This window comes from Mytilus californianus, unplaced genomic scaffold (genome assembly GCF_021869535.1).
Source record: "Mytilus californianus isolate M0D057914Y unplaced genomic scaffold, xbMytCali1.0.p SCAF_59, whole genome shotgun sequence".
NCBI classification, from domain to species: Eukaryota; Metazoa; Mollusca; class Bivalvia; order Mytilida; family Mytilidae; genus Mytilus; species Mytilus californianus.
This window is the reverse complement of record NW_026262711.1, coordinates 40,050-55,841: the sequence shown is the minus strand read 5'-3', so window position 1 is coordinate 55,841 and position 15,792 is coordinate 40,050.

The following is a 15,792-nucleotide window of genomic DNA, read 5'->3' as shown; positions in this document are numbered from 1 at the left end:
GAAATGAAGGCCAAGGCATATCAATTACAAGGATGCTTTTCAAAATTTTCTAGTAAAGTTCCTGCTGAACATAGTGTTTTTTTCACTAAAACCATTGATGATTTTCTGCAAATGGGGAATAAGCTTTCTTGTGATGCAGACGTACTGCAGACAGTAATTAAAAAAAATGAAAACACCGAAAGCGAACGTAGAAAAAAATGTCTGAGACATTGAAGCAAAACTACACTCTCAAAAGAAGACTAGAGGAGTATGAAACAGATGATTTTGATGACTCATTAATGTCATCCCAGGATGCATCCCAGGATGATAGACCAAAGGATGAAAAAAAAACAGCAGAAGTATCTGATCCAAATGATCCTGGGACATCAGCATCACACTCTTCTGAAGCAAATGACTTGAACTTAAAAGAATCCGAACAGAAGAAATTATAAAATAAACAGTGTTATCTAAACAATTTAAGACACTTTTTATGATATTAATTTTGTAATGTTCTTATTGTTTAATATATATATTTTTCAAAGCAGAGATTCTGTTGTTTTCCTGGATAGTTAACTTTTATTCTGTTATCAGTATTTTGTGTATTTCAAAATGATGTATTGTTGAAAGCCCCCAAGGGTGACTGGGGAATAGAAGTATGGTCACCATTGGTCTTCCTCCGACCGGCAGTAAAACCCGTGCTAAAGTGGGGCGTCCGTTTGGCTGTGCGGGATGTACAAATTTGCAGCCACGTCCGGTCAGAATGGGGACGTTAAATCCGATGCCTCGTGTAAAGAGAGTACCACGCTCTTTGCACGTTAAGAACCCTTGCAACAACTCTTTGAGGGGTCCGTAGGTGACCTGCTGCAAGGCTAAATTTCTGTCCCTATCCAATATACCCTCATTTCCCGTGGTAGTCTAAATTTCTCCGACCTTAATCTCGGACGCCCCTATTACAGAACCTACCTATTGTATTTATTGTTAATTTGTTCTCGTCCTGAATATGCATGAAATATTTGCCACTGGACGTTAAGCAACCAACAATCAATCATGTATTGTTGAAATAAAGTTTTTTTTTTTTTTTAGGAATTGTCAACACCATTATTACCAATATAAGAACAGTTGCTCAAGTGAAGAATATTAGACATTTATTAAAAAAAGATATTGTAGTCGGGTATGAAAGTATGATATTCTTTTTTATTTAATCAAATGTATGTATTTTCAATATTACAGAAACAACAAATGATATAAACAGCAGGTAAAGCACTACCCATGCATAGCACATGAGTTAATTATCAGTGTTGTTCGGTCACTCGTTGAATATTTTTCAATATTTCAATTCTTGGATTAGTTATTCTTTTTATTATTATCACTTTTTATTGGAAATTGTGTCGAAAATGAAAGGAATTATATCTTTTCTACACATTCTCAATTGTTTTGATGCACAGGCACTGTTGTATAATGTCAGAGGAGTAAAATTATCCGTTTTAATTTCAATCAATAATCATTTGGATTCGTTGCAACCAATGTCATAATTATAATTATAGACATCTGTGTAGAATATATTGTATATATTTCAGAAATATATCAACATGGCAAGGAAAATAGAGCAAAAAGAACACAAGACAAAAAACGGAAGCAGCAATTTAGAGAGAAGGTATGTAAGTTTAAAATATAAGCAACAGTAGTTTACCAATGTTTGAATCTCATCTATTGATTGAAAAGAAACAAAAACAAAAAAGTAAAAAGATCAAAATTAACTATTTAAAACTTCAATGAAATATACACAAAAGTAAAACGAAATTAACTGGAAGACTACAACTGGGTTGTTCCTAGTTGTTTTGATATTAAAAGGTAAAGAAGCCATATTAATCAATGAAATATACACAAAAGTAAAACGAAATTAACTGGAAGACTACAACTGGGTTGTTCCTAGTTGTTTTGATATTAAAAGGTAAAGAAGCCATATTAATCAATGAAATATACACAAAAGTAAAACGAAATTAACTGGAAGACTACAACTGGGTTGTTCCTAGTTGTTTTGATATCAAAAGGTAAAGAAGCCATATTAATTAATGAAATATGCACAAAAGTAAAACGAATTTAACTGGAAGACTACAACTGGGTTGTTCCTAGTTGTTTTGATATTAAAAGGTAAAGAAGCCATATTAAAAGAAAAGGGTTTTGTTTTACAAAATTTACAAACATACTCACCTCATAATAATTATAGTGCTGTAGCTACTCAATATCTGTTTACAAAGACCTTTGAGTTTGCTTTCAAATGTTTAATGTATTTCAACATTTTTCCCACAAGCATACCTGATAAATGTTATGCCAGAAATGTGTTTAAACAGAGTATTAATGCACAATAACATGATAAGTTCTGAAACTTTGTATTCTTGATATTTTCAGAAGAATATTATGTTTATTAATATATAATTCACTACTTTATACTTTACAGATTTCTTCATCTTATGTCTACTTTCCTGTAAATACAGTATGGAAGGAACGTGTACAGCTACTATTAAACCTAAAACCTACAAAAACACAGAATAATAATCAAACAACAGATGTTTTATCTTTACAACTATCTAGACCAGCTACATATCAAACCATTACTGGTGATGGCAACTGCTTCTTAAATACAGTATGGAAGGAACGTGTACAGCTACTATTAAACCTAAAACCTACAAAAACACAGAATAATAATCAAACAACAGATGTTTTATCTTTACAACTATCTAGACCAGCTACATATCAAACCATTACTGGTGATGGCAACTGCTTCTTAAATACAGTATGGAAGGAACGTGTACAGCTACTATTAAACCTAAAACCTACAAAAACACAGAATAATAATCAAACAACAGATGTTTTATCTTTACAACTATCTAGACCAGCTACATATCAAACCATTACTGGTGATGGCAACTGCTTCTTAAATACAGTATGGAAGGAACGTGTACAGCTACTATTAAACCTAAAACCTACAAAAACACAGAATAATAATCAAACAACAGATGTTTTATCTTTACAACTATCTAGACCAGCTACATATCAAACCATTACTGGTGATGGCAACTGCTTCTTTGCAGCATTGTCATATATAATTTGTGGTCATCAGACATTTCATGATATAATTAGACATAAAATTTGTAATCATTTTATACAAAATCAAAATGAATTAAAATGTTATTTACCTCCAGAGTATAAAGGAAATGCTAATACCTATTTACTAAAAACTGGAATGAGAGGAAATGGAACCTGGGCAACAGAGGTTGAAATTTTTACAGCCAGCCATTTACTTCAAACGGATATTTACACCTATACAAAGTCTGGAGTACATTGGGTTTGGCTCAAGCACAAAACAATAACTTTATCTGACAATAGAGGAATATATCTTTATCACAAAAATCAAAATCATTATGATGTTGTTCTTACCACCACATCCCCAAGGGTGACTGGGGAATAGAAGTATGGTCACCAGTGGTCTTCCTCCGACCGGCGGTAAAACCCTCGTCAAAGTGGGGCGTCCGTTTGGCTGTACGGGATGTACAAATTTGCAGCCACGTCCGGTCAGAATGGGGACGTTAAATCCGATGCCTCGTGTAAAGAGAGTGCCACGATCTTTGCACGTTAAGAACCCTTGCAACAACTCTTTGAGGGGTCCGTAGGTGACCTGTTGCAAGGCTAAATTTCTGTCCCTATCCAATATACCCTCATTTCCCGTGGCAGTCTAAATTTCTCCGACCATAATCCCTTAATCTATTACAGAACCTACCTATTGTATTTATTGTGAACTTGTTCTCGTCCTGAATATGCATGAAATATTTGCCACTGGACGTTAAGCAACGAACAATCAATCAATCTTACCACCACTACTCAACCTGTTTTGCAGAATTTTTCATCAAGTTTACAAACATATTTGTGTGATCAGCTGAAGAAAGGAACTCAAAAGATGAGAGATGTTGAAGACAAGGAGAAAGCTAGAAAAAAATGCACCACAAACCAACAGAATATGGAAAATAAGAAAATCAAAGCAATTAAGAACAAACTACACAAGGAAAAGAAAAACAGGAATGAGAGATTAAGATATAGCATAGACAAAGTGTATATGGAAAATAAAAAGAAGAGTGATAATTTAAGATATAACACAGATAAAGTGTACATGGAAAACAAAAACAAGTGTCGTAGAATAAGTTACAAAACAAACAAAGTGTATAGAGAACAAAAAAAGAAGAGTGATAATTTAAGATATAACACAGACAAAGCCTACATGGAAAACAAAAAAGAGTGTCACAGAATAAGTTACAAAACAAACAAAGTGTATAGAGAACAAAAAAAGAAGAGTGATAATTTAAGATATAACACAGACAAAGCCTACATGGAAAACAAAAAAGAGTGTCACAGAATAAGTTACAAAACAAACAAAGTGTATAGAGAACAAAAAAAGAAGAGTGATAATTTAAGATATAACACTGACAAAGCCTACATGGAAAACAAAAAAGAGTGTCACAGAATAAGTTACAAAACAAACAAAGTGTATAGAGAACAAAAAAAGATGAGTGATAAATTAAGATATAACACAGACAAAGTGTACAGAGAAAACAAAAAGAAGTGTCACAGAATAAGATACAAGACAAATTTGAATTACAAACAATTTAAACAGGTGTCTTCCATAATGAAATATGCAAACAACTCGGTGTTTAGAAGCAAGGTGAAAGTATTTTCTAAGACAAAGTACAGAACTAATACTGATTTTCAAATGAGACTTAAATCACAATCTTCCAAGAAGTACAAGAACAATGCAGTATTCAGACAGAAAGTCAAATCTGCTTCAAAGACCAATTATCAGCGGTATGAATCTTTAAGAAACAAGTTGAAGGCTTCATCTATAAAGAGATATTCATCAGACCCACTGTTTAGAAGTAAACTAAAAACATTTTTAAAAATCAAATATTACAGTGACATATCTTTGAGAGAAAAAAAGATATCAAATAGAAAGTCTATTCAGAACGCAATTAAGCAATTTAAAAAAAGCATACAAGACCTTCCAGTATATGTCTGCACAGTGTGCATAATATCTTTGTACAAAAGTCAGGTAAAGAAATGTAACAGATCGAAGTATTTAAATGAAAAAGCAAACGAATGTTTAACTGGAAAATTTGTTCATACTTGTGATGAACATTGTAAAGCAAAATGTGAAAAGGCAAAGGAATGGATATGCTTTCCATGTGACCGACATTTATCTTCAAACAATATGCCACCACAGGCACAAGCAAATGGCCTTGATCTAGAACCTATTCCCCCTGAACTGAATAAATTAAATGATCTTGAAAAGCAACTTGCATTACGTATTCCATTCATGAAGGTTCTTTGTTTACCAAAAGGCGGTCAAAGTGGAGTGAAAGGACCTTGTATCAATGTACCATGTGACTTAAACAGTGTAACGGCAACGTTGCCTAGACCAATAAATGATGCACAGTTGATAAAAAGTAAAACTAAAACGTAAAATTGAATATAAAGGCTACCACAAGTTCGAATGGATTAATCCATCTAATGTGCAGGAAGCAGTTCAGTTCCTTATAAAAAAAAATAAATGGTACACAGATGTGAAACTTAAGAATTTGTGGTACACTGAAGATGATTCCGATCTTGTTCTTTGTAATAATTCAGAAAAGATGGACGTTGATGATGGGGAAAGTAGCAATAAAGATATTAACAAAGAAAACAAGAATAATTATTCTGGAAAGGTTAGTGATGATGCAGTTGAAAATGAGAAATCCAAAGACCATGAAGATAATGATAATGCTGCTTATCCTGTAGAGACATGCTTACAGCCTATAGACCTTGGACAAGAAATCCTTGATACTGACGGGAAGGTATTTTGCCAAGCTCCGGGAGAAAACCAGATACCAAAAAGCATATTCAAAGAGGAAGGTATAGATGCAATGGCATTTCCACATTTACATCCTGGTGGGGAGTTTGGATATTCTATGGATAGACCTGTCAAATTAACACCTTCAAAATACTTTAATGCACGGCTTTTGTCAGCAGACACTAGATTTGCCACAGACAGTCAGTATATATTTTTTGCCCAGTATGTGACCGAAATAATGAATGTTACATCGAACATATCCATAGCTCTTCGTAAAGGTAAGCAAAAAACTGAAGATGGACAGAAACTTAATGCTTCCATGTTTACAAAACCGGACAATTTAAAAATAATATTGAAATCAGATATTGGCTTCCGATTCCTGCATCCAGTTCGTGGCACTCCCCCATACTGGGAAAGAACAATGAAGGATCTATATGCAATGATTCGGCAAATAGGAATACCTACATTTTTTCTAACATTTTCTGCTGTTGAAACACGGTGGGATGATGTTTTAAATACTTTACTCCAAGTAAGTCATGACAGGAGAAATATTTGTGATCTGCAATGGACAGATAAATGCAAACTTATTAAAGATAACCCAGTTATGTGTGCCAGATTATTTGACCACAGAGTGAAAGCATTATTTACTAATATTTTGATGTCACCAGCACAGCCAATAGGAAAGATTGTGGATTTCTTCTTTAGAACAGAGTTCCAACAACGAGGGTCTCCCCATATCCATTGTTTAGTATGGATTGACAATGCACCTAGACTTAATCAGGACAGTGATAAAGATATTTGCAGATTTGTTGATCAACACATAACCTGTCAGTTACCTGATAAAGACAAAAATCCTAAACTTTATGAAATTGTTACATCAGTACAAATGCATAGTCAAAGTCATACAAAATCTTGCAAGAAACATTCAACAACATGCAGGTTTAACTTCCCTAGACCTCCCATATGTAATACATTTATTGCAAGAATTGAAACAGACGAACTTAAAAAGGAAGATAGCACTAGACTGAAAACACCTACAACACTTGAACAACTAGACAAAATTTGTAAGCCAACAAGATCTGCCAAGCAGATACTTAAAGATGTATGGGCTGTAATCACTGCATATGATTCTCTATCTGATATCACATTAAATGCTATTTTCACAAAGGCAAAAACAACATATTTAGAATACAAACAATGTCTACAAACAGTGACAACCAAAAATGTGATACACCATAAGAGAAACCTTTCTGATCTATGGGTGAACAATTACAATCATTATCTTTTAACAGCATGGAATGCGAATATTGATATCCAATATGTTACTGATGTATACTCATGTGTCGCCTACATCTTGTCTTACATCAGTAAATCAGAAGGGGAGATGAGTGAACTTCTTCTTAATGCTAAGAAAGAGGCTGTTGAAGGTAACCAGGATTCAGCAGGCACAATGAAGAAAATTGGACAAGTTTACATGAACAATAGAGAAGTTTCCGCTCAAGAAGCAGTGTATAGAGTATGCAGCTTCAAATTGAAGGATTGTTCTAGAAATGTCATATTTATACCTACAGGTAGTAACCCTTTAAAAATGAGTCTACCTATTAACATTATTAGATCTAGAAAGGATGAGGATGAAAATATTTGGATGACGACAATATTTGAAAAATACTATGAACGTCCTTGTTTGTCAGAATTTGACAACCTTTGTTTAGCAGATTTTTGTTCATTGTACAATATTTATCCAATTTCACAAAAGCCTTAATCTTCCAAAACCAATCCAGTCTATGAAATGCAAAAACATTTAGGATTTGTAAAACCGAAATGTAAGGGAAAGGAAAATATAAACAGATATCCAAGATTCAACAGGAAAACAGCACCAGAAGAGTTTTATTTCTCTTTACTTCAGTTATATTTACCTCATAGAAGTGCAGACATTAAACCACAACAATTTTTGAAATATGAGGACTTCGTAAAAATTGGAGTTTTACAGGATGGGTCTAAAGTGCTAGATATAATAAATTCAAACAGAAAAAGGTATGAAACTGATCCCGAAGAATTACAAAAGGCTTGGGAAGATTTGCAGAAGGGAAACATTCATCAAGACGCTTGGGCACAAATAGCACCAGAAGCAGAAAGATTAGAGATAGAAATGGAAAAACGTGTTAAAATCCCTGAGGAAGATGAAGATCTTCCAGAGTTTGACATATTTGTAAGCGAAAAGTCATATACTACTAATTTCAGCCAACTAATTGAGCTCCAAAAACCTAAAACAACTGCAAATCAAATAAGAAGTTCTGTTAGACAACTAAATGAAAAACAGCAAGACATTTATTATGAAATCAGGAAGTGGTGTATTGATGTTACCCTTAACATTAATCCTGAACCATTCCATCTTTTTCTTACTGGAGGAGCAGGTACTGGAAAGACACATTTGGTTCGTTGTATATACCACGAGGCTAACAGAATACTTTCAAAAACAGCTTGTACTCCAGATGCAACATCAGTCCTACTTACTGCACCCACAGGGACGGCTGCTTTTAACATAGAAGGATTTACAATCCACTCTGCCTTTGCAATAAACAAAGCTATCAAATTACCTTACAAACCTTTAGGAGAGAGTCTCGTGAATAGTCTCCGCACTAAATATGAAAGTGTTCGAATACTTGTTATTGATGAAATTTCAATGGTTGACCATAAACTCCTGTCATACATTCATGGCAGATTATCCCAAATCAAGCAGACACAAAACACTTTGGAAACATAGCTATACTTGCTGTTGGAGACTTTTACCAGCTACCTCCTGTACGAGCTTCACCATTGTATGGAAACATCAGTTCTATTTTCCTTGATCTTTGGAATCCTGTCTTCAAAATCGTTAACCTGACGGAAATCATGCGACAAAAAGATGATCAGAAATGTGCACTATTACTTAACAGAATTAGAACACACATTAAGGGCCAACCTTTTTCTGAAGATGATTTGACTGTTTTATCATCTGTATCTGTTTCAAAAATTCCAGAAAGTTCAGCAAATGTTTTACATATCTTCCCAACAAACAAAGAAGTAAATTTACATAATGAACACATGATCAAAGATGTCTGTCAGCAAACTGTAAAGTCAAAAGCTAAAGATTTTTTCAAAAACTCTGTAACAGGACAATTATCACAAAAAGATGAACCATATTCTACATGTACATCAGAAGACTTACAGGATGTCATTGAACTTGGACTTGGTGCTAGAATCATGTTGATTCGTAACATAGACACTGACGATGGTTTAGTAAACGGTGCATTTGGAAGCATAAACGGCATAGAGAAAAGTCAAAATGATGAAATAAGATCAGTTTATGTTAAGTTTGACCATCCTCAAAGTGGTAAGAAACATATTTCGAAGTTGGCACTAACAAAGTCTTTACCAAGAGGTTCTGTAAGAATAACTCCAGTTGAAGAAGTTTTACATGGTAGGAATGTTACAAGAAGACAACTGTCACTCAGACTGGGATGGGCAGTAACTATCCACAAGGTGCAGGGAATGACAGTAAAAGAAATCGTTGTATCTCTTAAAAAAACTTTTGCACCAGGAATGGCATACGTAGCCCTTAGCAGGGTATCATCACTAAAAGGTATGCACATAATAGACTTTGATCCCAAAGTAATATACGCTTCAAATGATATAACAAAAGCTCTTGATTCAATGGAATCATTCCATCTATCTAAACCTTCAACAGAACCTTCAGTTAAACACTCATTGACTGTTACCTTCCACAATACAGAGGGACTTCTACCACACAAAGAAGACATAACACAAGCAACATGTATGAAAAATTCTGATATTATTTGCTTTAATGAAACATGGTTAAAGAAGAATATGTATTTACCACCATCATTATTACCAAACTTTATACCATGTTCTAAATCAATATCAGAAGCATATACCTCAGCAACATCACCATACAGCACGCTAGAAAGAGAAAGAGTTGCTACGCTTATTCACAAGGATGTTCAATTTTCCAAAAAAAAATTACTCAGCTGTAAACATAGAATATGTTGCTATCCAGATTGAAAAGCCAACCAAACTTGTGCTCATTAATATTTATAGACCTCCAGTCTATCCATTACAACTGTTCTGTCGTAACCTTATTCGTCTACTAGATGAAGTAGATAGTAAAGAACATTTGCCAGTTGCAATTGTTGGAGATTTCAATGACAATGCATTTCAGTTAAATTCACAAATTCTTGAACTCTTGACAAACTATGGATACATACAGATAGTGCAACAGATGACTACAGAGTCTGGCAGCTGTCTTGACTTAAGCTTTGTGAAGAATTTTAGCAAATTTCCAACATGTAGAGTCATTCCTATATATTACAGTTTTCATGATGTTGTACAGATTTACTTTCATTAAAGTGAAATTTTTGACATAAAATGGTAACATTTATTTTCAACATTTATTTAAACTTATATTTACAAAAGTGCAAATGAGACAGTTCCAAATATAAAAGTGAAAAGATTTAATCATACCAATGATTTTCGTATTATGGTTTTCAGCAATGACATTTATCTCAATTTACAACAAGATTCAGAAAAATAAAAAAAAGACTTTATTAGAAACCACAATCCTTGCATTGCCATACAATCCTTTAAAAGCAAGTGAAAGTGGTTCAGATCCCATACCTATGCCATATACTTTCTGTAAGTTGAATAAAATGAATAATAGGGGGAGTCCTAGGGGGTCCATAATTATGGGAGCTTTGTTTGGGAGACTTCGTAACAGCATCCTGTTACAATCATTTCTTGTTACTCTTGAATCAGTCACTTATTTTTTATAACTGCATTAAACATAAGCTTAACTTAACCTCTTTTTTATTGATACATTTACTATAAGTGACCTTAAATATGCAAATTTCTCTATTGCTAATTTTCCTACATTTTACAATGAATTCGTCCACTTTTTATAGATAATTGTATTAGATGTAACCTTAAATTGGCCACTTTTTTATTGATAATTTTACTTGATTTTACATACAGTTTTTCTACTTTTTATAGATATTTGTATTAGACATAACCTCAATCGTCCATTTTCTTTAATGATAACTTAACTATCTTTTACGCTTACTTTTGACATTTTATTGATCGATGAATTTACTAGTTTTTAAGTCTGCCGCTCATCTCAACCACTTTGTAATTGATACATTTACTCTAATTTAACTCAAATAGGCCACTTTTTTTAGCTAATTTTACTACATTTTACAATAAATTCAGCCATTTTTTACAGAATTTTTTATTAAATGTAACCTTAAATCAGTTACTTTTTCTAGATAATTGTATTACATGTCACCTTACAAAGGCCACTTTCTTTATTCATAAATTTACAAATAATTCGACAACAATTTATAGATAATAGTTATAGATAGATGTAACCTTAAATCGGTAATTTTCTTTATTGATAAATATATTTTACAAAACGACCACTTTGTATGGATAATTATATTAGATATAACCCTCAATCGGTTACTTTTTATAAGTTAAATTTACTAAATGTAACCATAATTCGTCCCACTTTCATCATTTATAATTTTACCAAATATTACAAATAATTTGACCGCTTTTTATAGATAATTGTATTCGATGTAACTTTAAATCAGCCACTTTCTTTATTAATAATTTTTCTATATTTAACAATAAATTCGACCAATTTTATAGATAATTGTATTAGATGTAACCATAAAACGGCCAGTTTCCGATTTGATAATTTTACAATAAATTCAACTACTTATTATAGATAATTGTATTACATGTAACCTTTAATCAGTCATTTTTACTAGATAATTGTAATAGATATGACCTTAAATCGGCCACTTTCTCTATTGATAATTTTACTACATTTTACATAACATTCGAACATTTTTTTATAGATAGTTGTATTAGATGTGACCTTAAATCGATCAATACTTAATTGTTAATTTTATATTATATTTTAAAATAAATACGACCACCTGCAAAAGATTATTGTAACAGATGTAACCTTAAATCGGTCACTTTTTCTAGATAATTTGATTTGATGTAACCTATAATCAAGTCACTTTATCTAGATAATTGTATTAGATATGACCTTAAATCGGTCACTTTTTCTAGATAATTTGATTAGATGTAACCTATAATCAAGTCACTTTATCTAGATAACTGTATTAGATATGACCTTAAATCGGTCACTTTTTCTAGATAATTAGTCCCCTACCGAAGTCGAAGTCGGTAGGGGACTTTAGGTTTGCACTCCGTCCGTTTGTCTGTCTGGCCATCCGTCAGTCCGGCAAATTAGTTTTCCACACTTTTTTTCTTCGAGCTTGAAGATACTGATTTGATATTTGGTGTTTTATCATGACAAGTTACAGATTAAGTTCGAATTTTGTTCCGGTCTGATGATTTTGTGCAGAGTTATGGTCCTTGGACTTAGGAAATTCACTCAAATAATCAGTTTTCCGCACTTTTTTTCGTCATGCTTGAAGATATTGATTTGATAATTGAGATATAGTTTTATCATGACAAGTTTCAGATCAAGTTCGAATTTTGTTCCGGTCTGATGATGTTGGACACTATGTTTTGTCATGCTTGAAGATATTGACTTGTTATTTGTTATATAGTTACACCATGACAAGTTTTAGATCAAGTAAGCATTTTGTTCCTATACAATGAATTGTTAACCGGTAGGGGACTATGTATTGCCATGCAAGACTCTCAGAATGCTTGTTTTATAAGATGTAACCATAAATCGGCCACTTTCTGAATTGATATATTTACTTTAAATTCGAACTTTTTTTATAAATAATTTTATAAGATGTTACCTTAAATTGTTCACTTCTTAATTGTTATTTTTTTTTATATTTTACAATAACTTCGCATCTTGTAAAGGATGATTGTATTAGATGTAACCTATAATCGGTCACTCTTTCTTGGAAATTTTATTAGATGACACCTTAAATTGGCCACTTTCTATATTTTACTATATCTCGACAACTTTTTATAGATAATTGTATTAGATGTAACCTTAAATTAGGCTCACTTTTTCTAGATTATCGTATTACATGTAACCTGAAATTGGCAACTTCCTTTATTGATTATTTTCAATCAATTCGATTACTGTTTAGTGTTTATAGATAATTGTATTAGATGTAACCTTTAATCGGTCACTTTTGAAAGATAATTGTATTTTATGTGACCTAAAATCGATAACTTTTTCTTAATAATTTTTGCAGATGTAATATTAAATCAGCCATTTTCTGTATTGATCATTTTACTATATTTCAAGTTAAATTTGAACATTTTTTATTAAATTCGATTACTGTTTTATGTGACCTTTAATCGGTTACTTTTTATAGATAATTGTGTAAGATGTGACCTTAAATCGGCCACTTTCTGTATTGATTATTTTGCTATATTTCACGTTAAATTTGAACATTTTTTTAGATAATTGTGTTGGAGGTAAACTAGAACATATCATCTTTTCTAGATAATTGTATCAGATGTGACCTTAAATCGGTCACTTTTCTAGATAATTAATTAGATATAATTTTAAATAGGTCATTTTTTCATGATAATTGTATTAGATGTAACGTTAAATCGGCCACTTTCCGTATCGATCATTTTACTTAACTTCACGTTAAAATTGAACATTTTTTATTCAATTCGATTACTGTTTATAGATTACAATATTAGATGTAACCTTTAATTAGTCACTTATGAAAGATAATTGTATTTTATGTGACCTTTAATCGATCACTTTTTATAGATAATTGTGTAAGATGTGACCTTAAATCGGCCACTTTCTGTCTTGATTATTTTGCTATATTTCACGTTAAATTTGAACATTTTTTTTTAGATAATTGTGTTCGATGTAAACTAGAACATATCACCTTTTCTTGATAATTGTATTTGATGTAACCTTAAATCGGCCACTTTCTGTATCGATCATTTTACTATATTTCACGTTAAATTTGAACATTTTTTAATCAATTCGATTACTGTTTATAGATTATTATATTAGATGTAACCTTTAATCAGTCAATTTTGAAAGATAATTGTATTTTATGTGACCTTAAATCAATAACTTTTTCTAAATAATTTTATCAGATGTAACATTAAATCGCCCACTTTCTGTATTAATAATTTTATTGCATTTTACATTAAATTCGAACATTTTTCATAGCTAATTGTATTAGATAAGACCTTAAATCGATCAATTCTTAAATGTTAATTCTATTATATTTTACAATAAATACGACCACTTGTAAAAGTTTATTGTAACAGATGTAACCATAAATCGGCCACTTTCTGAATTGATAGTTTTACATTAAATTCGAACTTTTTTATAAATAATTTTATAAGATGTAAGCTTCAATCGTTTACTTCTTAATTGTTAATTTTATTATATTTTACAATAACTACGCATCTTGTAAAGGCTTATAGTATCAGATGTAAGCTATAATCGGTCACTTTGTCTTCAAAAATTCATTAGATGTAACATTCAATCGGCCACTTTCTGTAATGATTATTTTACTATATTTCACGTCAAATTTGAACATTTTTTCTAGATAATTGTTTTAAATGTAAACTAGAGCCTATCACTTTTTCTAGATAATTGTATTAGTTGTGACCTTAAATTGGTCATTTTTTTCTAGATAATTAATTAGATGTAAATTCAAATCGGTCATTTTTCTAGATATAGTATTAGATGTAACCTTTAATCGGCTACTTTCTGTACTGATCATTTTACTATATTTCAAATTAAATTTAAACATTTTTTTAATAAAATCGATTACTGTTTATAGATAAATGTATTACATGTAAACTTTAATTGGTCACTTTTGTAAGATAATTGTATTTTATGTGACCTAAAATCGATAACTTTTTCTTAATAATTTTAGAAGATGTCATATTAAATCAGCCTTTTTCTGTATTGATCATTTTACTATATTTCAAGTTAAATTTGAACATTTTTTATTAAATTCGATTACTGTTTATAGATAATTGTATTAGATATATCCTATAATCCGTATCTTTTGAAAAATAATTGTATTTTATGTGACCTTTAATCTTTCACTTTTTATAGATAATTGTATTAGATGTGACCTCAAATCGGTCACGTTCTTTATTGATTATTTTGCTATATTTCACGTTAAATTTGAAGATTTTTTTTTAGATAATTGTGTTGGATTTAAATTAGAACATATCATCTTTTCTAGATATTTGTATCAGATGTGACCTTAAATCAGCCACTTTTTTAGATAATTAATTAGATATAAATTCAAATAGGTTATTTTTTCTAGATAATTGTATTATATGAAACCTTAAATATGCCACTTTCTGTATTGATCATTTTACTATATTTCACGTTAAATTTGAACATTTTTAATGAATTCTATTACTGTTTATAGATAATTGTATTAGAGGTATCCTATAATCCGTCACTTTTGAAAGAAAATTGTATTTTATGTGACCTTTATTCGGTCACTTTTTATAGATAATTGTGTAAGATGTGACCTTAAATCGGCCACTTTCTGTCTTGATTATTTTGCTATATTTCACGTTAAATTTGAACATTTTTTTTTAGATTATCGTGTTGATGTAAACTAGAACATATCACCTTTTCTAGGTAATTGTATCAGATGTGACCTTAAATCGGTCACTTTTCTAGATGATTAATTAGATATAATTTTAAATAGGTCATTTTTTCGTGATAATTGTATAAGATGTAACCTTAAATCGGCCACTTTCTGTATCGATCATTTTACTATATTTCACTTTAAATTTGAACATTTTTTAATCAATTCGATTTCTGTTTATAGATTATTATATTAAATGTAACCTTTAATCAGTCAATTTTGAAAGATAATTGTATTTTATGTGACCTTTAATCGGTCATTTTTTATAGATAATTGTAT